At 36.8% G+C, this 9,234-nt stretch overlaps 1 protein-coding gene across 3 annotated transcripts in view; it reads left to right on the top strand.

Moving 5' to 3' along the window:
* The first annotated feature begins 4,556 nt into the window (after nt 1-4,556).
* Nucleotides 4,557-9,234, top strand: part of LOC109053382 (dual specificity protein phosphatase 8-like) — a 48,684-nt gene continuing 44,006 nt past the window's right edge. The window contains exon 1 of one of the 3 annotated variants that reach the window (XM_042715686.1): nt 4,557-4,785. The gene's annotated coding sequence lies outside the window, so the exon portion shown is untranslated. Of the gene's footprint in view, nt 4,786-8,497; nt 8,665-8,692; nt 8,714-9,234 lie in introns of those variants that run through there. The other 2 variants (XM_042715687.1, XM_042715688.1) reach the window with 2 other exon arrangements.

Below are 9,234 nucleotides of genomic sequence, written 5' to 3'. Positions count from 1 at the left end.
ATCCAGCTGCTGCTGATCACAGCGTGAGTATAAGTAGACAGCAGGTGCAGTGCATATTCAGGTTTTCGCTGAGAAGCCGTGCCAGCGACCCGGCCGCTCAGCGGTGGTACAGGAACTGTGGCGACGGGACGTAACGGCTCTGTTCCCTCCTTCAAGGAACGATGGTTACCATATGTAACTGAGACGTTCCCTTTCAGTCGGTCACTCTCGACGTCACGTCAGATGGACAACGAATTGGGATCCCTACCAAAAGGCCACAGATACTGCCCCTTCCAGTGTCCTGTGGGAGCCTCCTGCACCCCTATTAGTTCCGGGAACCGGGTCCGGGTGGGCCAATAGGGCACACTAACAGGACCCGCTCCCCGTCCTCCCTGACCTTGCAAGAAGGCTCACTGGGGGAAACGTATGTTTGTGAAGCCCCCACAGCCAGAACTTTGTTCTTTTTTACACATAAAGGTCCTAACCAGATGAGGTTGATCACTTTCTCTTGAAAGTGTATCTGAAAGTTACGCTTTGCCACACAGAATCCATTCTTGTAGTAGATTAATTATTATTAGTGGTGATTGCAAAGGCAAACATCACTATTAACTTTGGGGCTGCTCACACAGAAAGTGTTCTTGCATTTAAAAATGCAAGATACTGTCCACACACAGTTTGCGGTCACATTTATACTGTGTCTACACTGGGCACGAATGTTGCAAATCCATTTTTTGGGTGCCAGTCCTATACTTCTGCCAGCCCGAAGCAAAACTTTGTCAGGGGCCCCTGTCAGTGTGTTCATGGAAACCCCAAAATGAGCCAGAGCGCCTCTTTCTAAGCAGTTTCACTGTCAGCAAACAATAGTGAGTTTAAATGGAATGCGTCTTATTGGGACAATAAAGTCCTCCCTACACCCTACCCCTAACTCTACCACTGTACCTGATAAACACTTTATTATTAAATACTTCAGCAGTAGTGTAGGAATGCAGGAATGATCTGTTCTTATGCGTCGCACCACCTGAAGGCCGTCGAATATCGGCCTTTTTTGATCATTAACTCCATATTTACTTAGTTTTCTCTGCCTGAATACCGCTGTCAGTGACCTTGTGAGAAAAGTCAGGTTATACAGAGCGTTTACACATTTTTGACAAATGCCAACTGCCCGATTGATTTCCACATAACTTTCCATGATTTCTAATAAAAGTCACTCAAATAATCTGCTAAATTTCAGCATTGCTTGGTTCATTCATCATAGCCTACAGTAGTATGTTCCTGTGAGTACAATGCCTCTCTTTTGTGCAGCTGTGAAATACTGTAGTAAGCTTGACCTGGTGGGTGTATTTTGCATGATATGCAACTTTATGCAGTGCAATACTTGCTTTCATTTTTATCTACAGTACTTCTATTTATAAAGTGTATTCATGTACACTACTGTTAATTAGTTTTAGATCTAGATTTTTTTTAAATGTTTTTTTTTAGATCCAAAATCAAATCAGCATATTTGAATGATTTCTGAAGGATCATGTCACACTGAAGCAGAGCTTGCAAAAGCTCAGATTCAGGCATTCTTCAGATTTTGGTAGCCCAAAATGAATTTAACTAATAGCCCAAAAAAAAAAAAAAAAAATAAGACATCGGCTGAACACTGCAGATGAATCAGCATTATCCAAAAACTTCAGTTATTTTATTTTTTCTTCAAATAACTAGTCAAGAGAGTAGGTTTGCAATGGATCACAAAACTCACGGCTCGGATCATATTACAGAATTTAAGTCACAGATCAGATCCTTTTTTGGATGAGAAAAAAGGAAAAAAGAAAAAGAAGTTTCTTTTTTTTAAAACATTTCTTTTTTATTATTATGGGTGTGTTGTTTTTCTCAACTCATGATGCCATACGATTCATGTTACTGATTTACGTTACTGATACGATTTTCTCATGGTTTTTTTTTTTTTTTTTTTTTTAAACAAAATGAGATTTAAGTCAAATTTTAAATGAAAATGTGTCCTCTTATTATTTCATAGACAAAATGCTGCACATTTCTTTGTGAAACTGAAATGTCAAATGCTAAAACTAACTTGAAATTTTAAGACAGATACCAAAGTTAATCTAGTCATTAATTCCTTGTTTGAGTTAGTATAAGTACTCCCCGTTCTGTTCCTTATGTTGTCTGATATTGTTTGATGTTACCCTGGGTGTGAGAACTTTTTCATCTTGTGGGTTAGCGATTAACAGGATTTATTTCTATTATCTTAATCGTGCCTTCATCATCCTTGCAGCAGTTGGTGTTACATGCTCTTTCCATTTAAACTTAGAGGCAACCATCACAATCCAAACAAAGATGCTAAAATACATGCTATTTAGATTGTGTAATTTTGAAATTTGAAGCAAAAACAGAATGAACAGTCTGATTTTAGGTTTGTGAAACTATACTACATAAACAAATACATTAGATGCGCTGAATGAGATGCAAATGTCGCTTTCTGACAGCAGGTGACACTTAAGGAACAGCATGTATAATTGGCTGCTGGCCTTTTAAGACCAAATGCATTGGTCCAATATAATGATGATGCACGTGCGATTTCTTTCTCCACTTTTCAATCATTTAAGACATAACCAATGAGAAAAAACGTGCCGAGATGATTATTTTGAGAATTTTGTGTGCATGTGTCTATTCAAGCGCAGGAATATGCGAAAGAGCAATCAATTCTGTGTGTGTGTGTTTAGGCATTGATAGTGTTCGAGTCCAAGGGTGTGAACAGCTCCAAGTAGAATGTCACGTGTTGTCATCTTGAAATCACGGTAATTACGACATGACATGAATGCAGCATAAAGCCCAAAATATACTTCACTTCTTATGCGTACGCGAGGGACAGCGTACAATGCACGTGATGTGAATTTTGTCATCAGAATAGTATGCACTCAAATTTTACTGATTGAGGTGTTACTGTATTTTTTTTCTTTCTTATTCCTTTTATGATATTGTATCTTAATGCAGTGCTGTTTGTTGTTGCTCCTTTTTTCTCTTGCAATGAAAAAAAAAACAATATACCCACACCACCCGATTTCTGTAACTGCGCATACCTTGTCATACCTTGTAGTGGTAGCACATGTGGATTGAATTATTTTTGCAGTAATCAGATGTTCCACAAGGTGGCAGCACTGTCCCAGGCCGTTGTTTCACAGCAGAAAACGAAACTAAAGAGACAAAACAACAACAACAAAATAGTGGAGACTGCAACAACAACAGACGGCTCCATTGACAAGCGTTTGTGAGCAAGAGGGTATTTTTAAATTGTAAAAATAATTCACAATATTACTGTTAATTTACTGTATTTTTTTATCAAATAAATACTTACCAATCATTTGAATGGTAGTGTATTTCTTTTTTTTTTTTTCAGGTGTCTTTTAGATTTGATCTTAAACTAAAATCCATTATCAAAATATGAATTATTAAATGATAAACTATGTACTTTAGAAAATTAAAAGATTAAAGATTACAAGATTTAAATATTTATTGTGCAGACAGAAGAAATCAAAAGAACAAAGTAATATATATATACAGTGTCCTCCACTAATATTGGCACCCTTGGTAAATATGAGCAAATGTGACTGTGAAAATAAATTTGCATTGTTTATTCTTTTCTCTAGTTCATGTTAGCCACATTTATTGGCACCCAATTATTGCAACGTCCTTTTCCCAAGATAGCAGCTCTGAGTTTTCTCCTATAATGCCTGAAGAGTTTGGAGAACACGTGATAAGAGATCAGAGGCCATTCCTTCCAGCATCTCTCCAGATCCTTCAGATTCCCAGCTCCATGTTGATCAATAGCTGACAACAGCTGCTTTAAAACACAATATTTGATATTCTGTTTAATGGAAATGACATTGTGGTGAAAACATTCACAACTTCAAGAATAAAAAATAAATAATAATAATAATAATAATAATAATAATAATAATAATAATAATAATAATAATAATAAACTGCCTGTTGTGCATGTCCGCTGTATGGTAAGTACCATTGTATATTAAAAATATTCTGAACAAGGTGAATGAAATATGCTGAAGAGTCTAATTCAAGGTTTGACCGCTAGATGGCAGACCTTCACTTTAGCAAAAAATGTCCACTGTCAGTGCTCTCCCTCCTCCAGCAGAGGGCGCTCCTTTAGAGACGTCCTTCCCTCTTCTTTATTTTACAGCGAATAAAATTTGAACTTCACAACAAACATTTCCATACAATGTATGCGGATTTGACTATTGAATCTGAGCAATATTAAACTAAATTAAAACAAAAAACGTTTCCATGCTTATATTCATTTGTTGATCATGTATTGTTATTAAAAGGGGAAAAAAAAGCCTCGAAATAAGCTACTCAGTATGAGGTTTAACCATGGGTTTAACTCGCGTCCAGCGAGTGACCTACAAATGCGCGCTAACCTTCACGCGCAGCTCGCTTTAAAACCTCAGTGTCCCTTTAATCTGCGGATCAGCGCGCTGACGTCAGCGGACCCCCTGGGCCACGCGCTCCCATTGGCTGGCGGTGACGTCAGCGGCGTTTTTTTCCCTCCTGAACCATGACCTCATCCTTAGTTCATTATAGTGCCTAAGTGCATCTTGTGTTTTCCTGGCTGGCTAATATCTGCTTTCGCTTATCTCTCCGCTCGCCGGCCCAGAGGCGACACGGAGGAACGAGGAGGTTCTGCTGGTCTTATTCGCATGTGACAGCAGCCCGGACTCGTGGTTAGTGTACACTAGTGACGTCTGACATGGAGAGCAGCTGAGACACTCGGGAACGGGGCGAACGGAGGTGAGCGCGGGCTGTGGAAGGGGCGGACGGATATTTGAGAGCGTGCATGTGGCTTTCTTTGATGAGAGGCGAGGGGCGCCTGTAGGTTTGGGATGGACGGACTGGCGCGTGTCTGGATGAGGGCAGCAGTGTGCCTCAATGACGGACTGCGCTGAGACATGGATTATCAATCGGTCTGCATGTATTGTGTGCTCGTGCATAATAATTACAGGGTTATACTGCAGTATGATGTACACAGATGGAGTCTGGGGGCTTTGTTATTATATAAAGTACATTTGATTTTCATGAAGGATTTCCAGTGCATGTAATAATTTCTAATGTATTTATTTATTTATTTATTTACGTGAAACATTAATAACATCAATAACAACAGCACTTTTAATATGTATTAATAAGCAACAATAAACCGTTTTTATAACTATTTATAGCTAGTAACATTATATTTTAATGTACGTGATATATTGTTTATTTTTATCATTATATGTTGAGCAGTTAAATGTTGCTATTATTGTTATTAATAATAATATAACCTTTGATATTAACATGAATAATGAAATAACAACAGTAAACATACTTAATATTTTACAGTTGTTTTAATAACAAGAAAATCGTTGAATTATTAAAATAGATATTAACATTATAATATTTAATAATATAATATTTAGTTACAATAAAAATAACAATATTTTGTTGTAATAATTGTTAAATTATTAAAATATATATTCCTTTTGATCATATTGATGTTAACGTGAATCAGTTTGATAAAACATAAAAAATATCTATTTATAATTATGTATTAATAATGAATAGAATCTTTGAATTATTATAATCTATATTAACATTATAGTATATACAATATATTGTAGTATATAAAATAATAATGTTATTTATCTTGATAATTGTTATTTACATTAACAATAATATTTGTTATTGTTATTCGTTGTAATATAACAATATAATAAAATAATAATGAATATAAAATATTACAATATATTATTTTATATTTATAGATTTATTTATCCCATTAATTGCTATTAGCAAGAAACAATAAGAAAATAAAAAATGTTTTGCCCTTTTTATTTTTGCAAATTAATAATCAATAGATTTAAATTATTAATAATAGATACCAACATAATATACAATATATAATACATTACAATGTATACATTCTCTAGTATATAAATTAGCATTATTATTTCATAAGGAGTATCATAATGCATAGATAGGTAGATAGATTTTTATAAAATAATTAGGGGAAGATATAAACGATTCTTGAAATGCTGCATCAGTCTCTACAGTGGCATATTGCAGCATGACTCCTAAGACAGGTGTGAAGACAGATGTGACGGTTCAGGGTAATAGTGTGTGTTACTCTGACCCCGTTCAGAGCGTTAATCTCAGGCTGTCAGCGTTCAGACCCCAGCAGAGCTGAGCCACTGATGAGAATTACAGCGGATGGAGAACTAGGGGGCTGTGAGAGAGGTTGCCTGGTCTTACTGAGATCTTGAGTGTTTTCTCACAATGGTTATGATTTAAGTGAGCGCACATGGTTCTAGTTTGTCCCAGAAGGAAAACTTTGAAAATATTGCTACATACTGATGCACTGATTAGAAATGTGATCTATTCTTGTGATTTAAATTTAAACAAAATCTTCTTGTACCATAATGAAAAAGACAGATCGGCCCGTGTTTAACAAATCCTGTTCATCACAACAGATGATATCACTGCAACAATGATTAACAAATGCATGCAGGCTCAGACAGAACAATGCTTTGCATCAGCGTTCGTATGGCACAGAGTCCAAATAAGTGATGTCATCCATACAGTTAATGAATAACCTGGATTACGATATTTTGCTTTCCTTTTTCCTCCATTCAGCGAGGTTTGTTCGCAGCTGTTCAGGTGCAGTCTGTCATTAAAAAGCAATCGCTGTCACTTTAAATAGTGGTGTGCTTCTCTTTGTTTGGCTGTCATGCCCTGAAAAACATTGCTTTAGGATTTAAGGCCCATACACGACAGGAACGATAACTATAACAATATGCCAATGGGCGGTAACCTTATGTTTATTTTAAACAGTTTTCTCGTCTGCTGCTTGAAATGTTCGAACTCTTTGAATTCCGTTGGATTCTGATTGGCTGACAGTGTTTTTATCGTTCATCTGAAAAACAAAAAAATGTTCTGAAAGTGATTCTAACGATATCGTTCCTGTGTGTCGTTTACGTTATAGTTATGGTGCAAATCTCCTTATTGTAATTGATTTAGGGGGCGTTTACACGACACTGTTTTCAACTAAAAACTTTTTTATGGGTTTTGGGTGTCCATATACACGAAAACGGAATTTTAGGGGCCTGTAAATGCAAACTTTTGAAAACGGGTGTTAAATTGCAAATTTTTGAAAATTATACCATTATCACCTCTCTACAAAAACATGTATTTGTGAATACAATAACATCATGCGTGTGTGTATTACGTGTTCAGTCTATAGGAATGCGTATGTGTGCAGGCGCGTAGTGTTTCTTTACAAAGTGACGTCGCCAACTACTGGCATGAATAATATAAAGTTTTTTCAGTCGTTTACACAGATAAACTATGCAAAACTCTTCAAAAACGCAAAGGAATTCAATTCCATTCCATTAAAATTCCATTTTTTTTTACAGTTGTGTTGTGTAAACGTACCCTTTGAACATTTTAACGTTATCGTCCCTGGTGTAAACGAACGTGCCTTTACTTTGAAACAGTTTTTACTCAGAAATTGCTAATAAATTTCACAAATAATTACAAAGTAATAGTTTTCAAGTAGAAAAACTGAAATAGTATTTGCCAAATATACTCCAGTAATATTTTGTTTTATTTACAGCCAGTGTTATTTTAGCATCAGTGAGATACCATTAGTTTTTTGTTTTCATTTTAGTATTAGTTAATTTTATGTTTTTATATTTTGTTTTTGTCTTTTTTTAGTAGTATATTTATATACAAAGCCTAGTTTTTAATAATTTAATTTAAGTTTTAAATGTATTCCGTTTTATTTTTATTATTATTTATTTTATTTAGTAGGCCTACATAAAAAGTTAACTAAAGTAAAAATTAAAAATGTCACTTTGGCAACTAACTGAAATGTATAGATTTTTTATTTTATTTTGGTTAATGTTATTTTATTTAACCCTGTTTACAACGTCGAAAAATCTTTTTATTTATTTATTTTTTTTTTTTTACGGTGTCAGCTAAAAAAACCTCTTTCTACTAGATTTTTTTTGGTTTCATTTCCCAACATGCATCTCAGAAGTAGTATCAAATCCTTGTAAATCAATAGAACAGATGTTTGGAGTGTTCCTCCTTTTGGGATGTGAGATGACAGCCTCCGCATCCTCTTCTCTCGCCCAGTCAACTTTTTCTCCTTTTCCGTTTTTACATTCAGTTGCCATGGCAACAGTGTAATCTCACTCTGTCTCCACAACAGCACTTTGCACCACTGTTTATGCCGGTGTTTTCGAGGAAGTACAGTATCCATATAGATGCATGAATGCAACATCGATGCAACAGAAATAAAATGTGCCACACCTCGGCATCGCAGAAAATGCACGACAGGTGTGAATACTAAATAAAAGTGCATAATAATCCTGTTCTCGAGAGAACACACACCTTCTCTTGATGTCAAACTGCAGTGCACAGCACCCCCCCCCACCCACCCTCCCGCAACTGGAGTTGTCAAGCAGAAGGAACGCCATTAGACACATGCAGCGTCAGCCTTGTTATGCTCTGACGTGCCTCCACTTCACCGCCGACTTCTCCATCTCATCCTGCGGCCCACGGGGGGGCTGTTGTTGTGTTATCGATCGGCCGATTGCAGGAGAGGTTACAGAGGGGATTCTTTTCTCCAAGGTGTGGCTGAACATCCTTCCTGTGGAGCGATTAGAGAGAGTGAAGGATGGTATGGAGGTTGGGGTCTCTGGTGGCTTGTTGGAATTTCGCATTTGTTTGCGTTCTGGTGAGATGCGGGTTATGGTTACTTATGGTGACTGGGAATGTGATCAAAACAAAGGCGTCCATGTTGGGATGCTGCTGGTCGCGTGAGGCTGGTCCTCTGGCAGCGTCGCTCGTACCGCGCTGGGTTTGTTTATGTGGAGGTGTTGTGAAAACTGATGGATGAAACTGATGGATGAATATTTGACTTGCAGTTGTTTGGAGAGAAACACTGGACGTGTGAAGGAACATGCTGCTGGAATGCTTGGTTTTTAATGTTCTATAGAACAAAAGTGCTTTATGTAGAATATGTGATTATTTTTATATGTGTAGATGTGTGTTTGAGAGTCTGTGTGTGTGTGTGTGTGTGTGTGTGTCTCAGTCTCTCCTTGCTGATTTCTGCATGGCGCTGCAGATATCTCCGCGTCGCAGCATCACCCTCCCTCAATGCAGCAGCAGTGAGAATGAGATAGACGCAAAGATAAAGTG

The sequence above is a fragment of the Cyprinus carpio genome, chromosome A25, assembly GCF_018340385.1.
Source record: "Cyprinus carpio isolate SPL01 chromosome A25, ASM1834038v1, whole genome shotgun sequence".
Classification (NCBI taxonomy): Eukaryota; Metazoa; Chordata; class Actinopteri; order Cypriniformes; family Cyprinidae; genus Cyprinus; species Cyprinus carpio.
The sequence above is the reverse complement of the archived record's forward strand: the minus strand, read 5'-3'. Positions and strand labels throughout refer to the sequence as shown.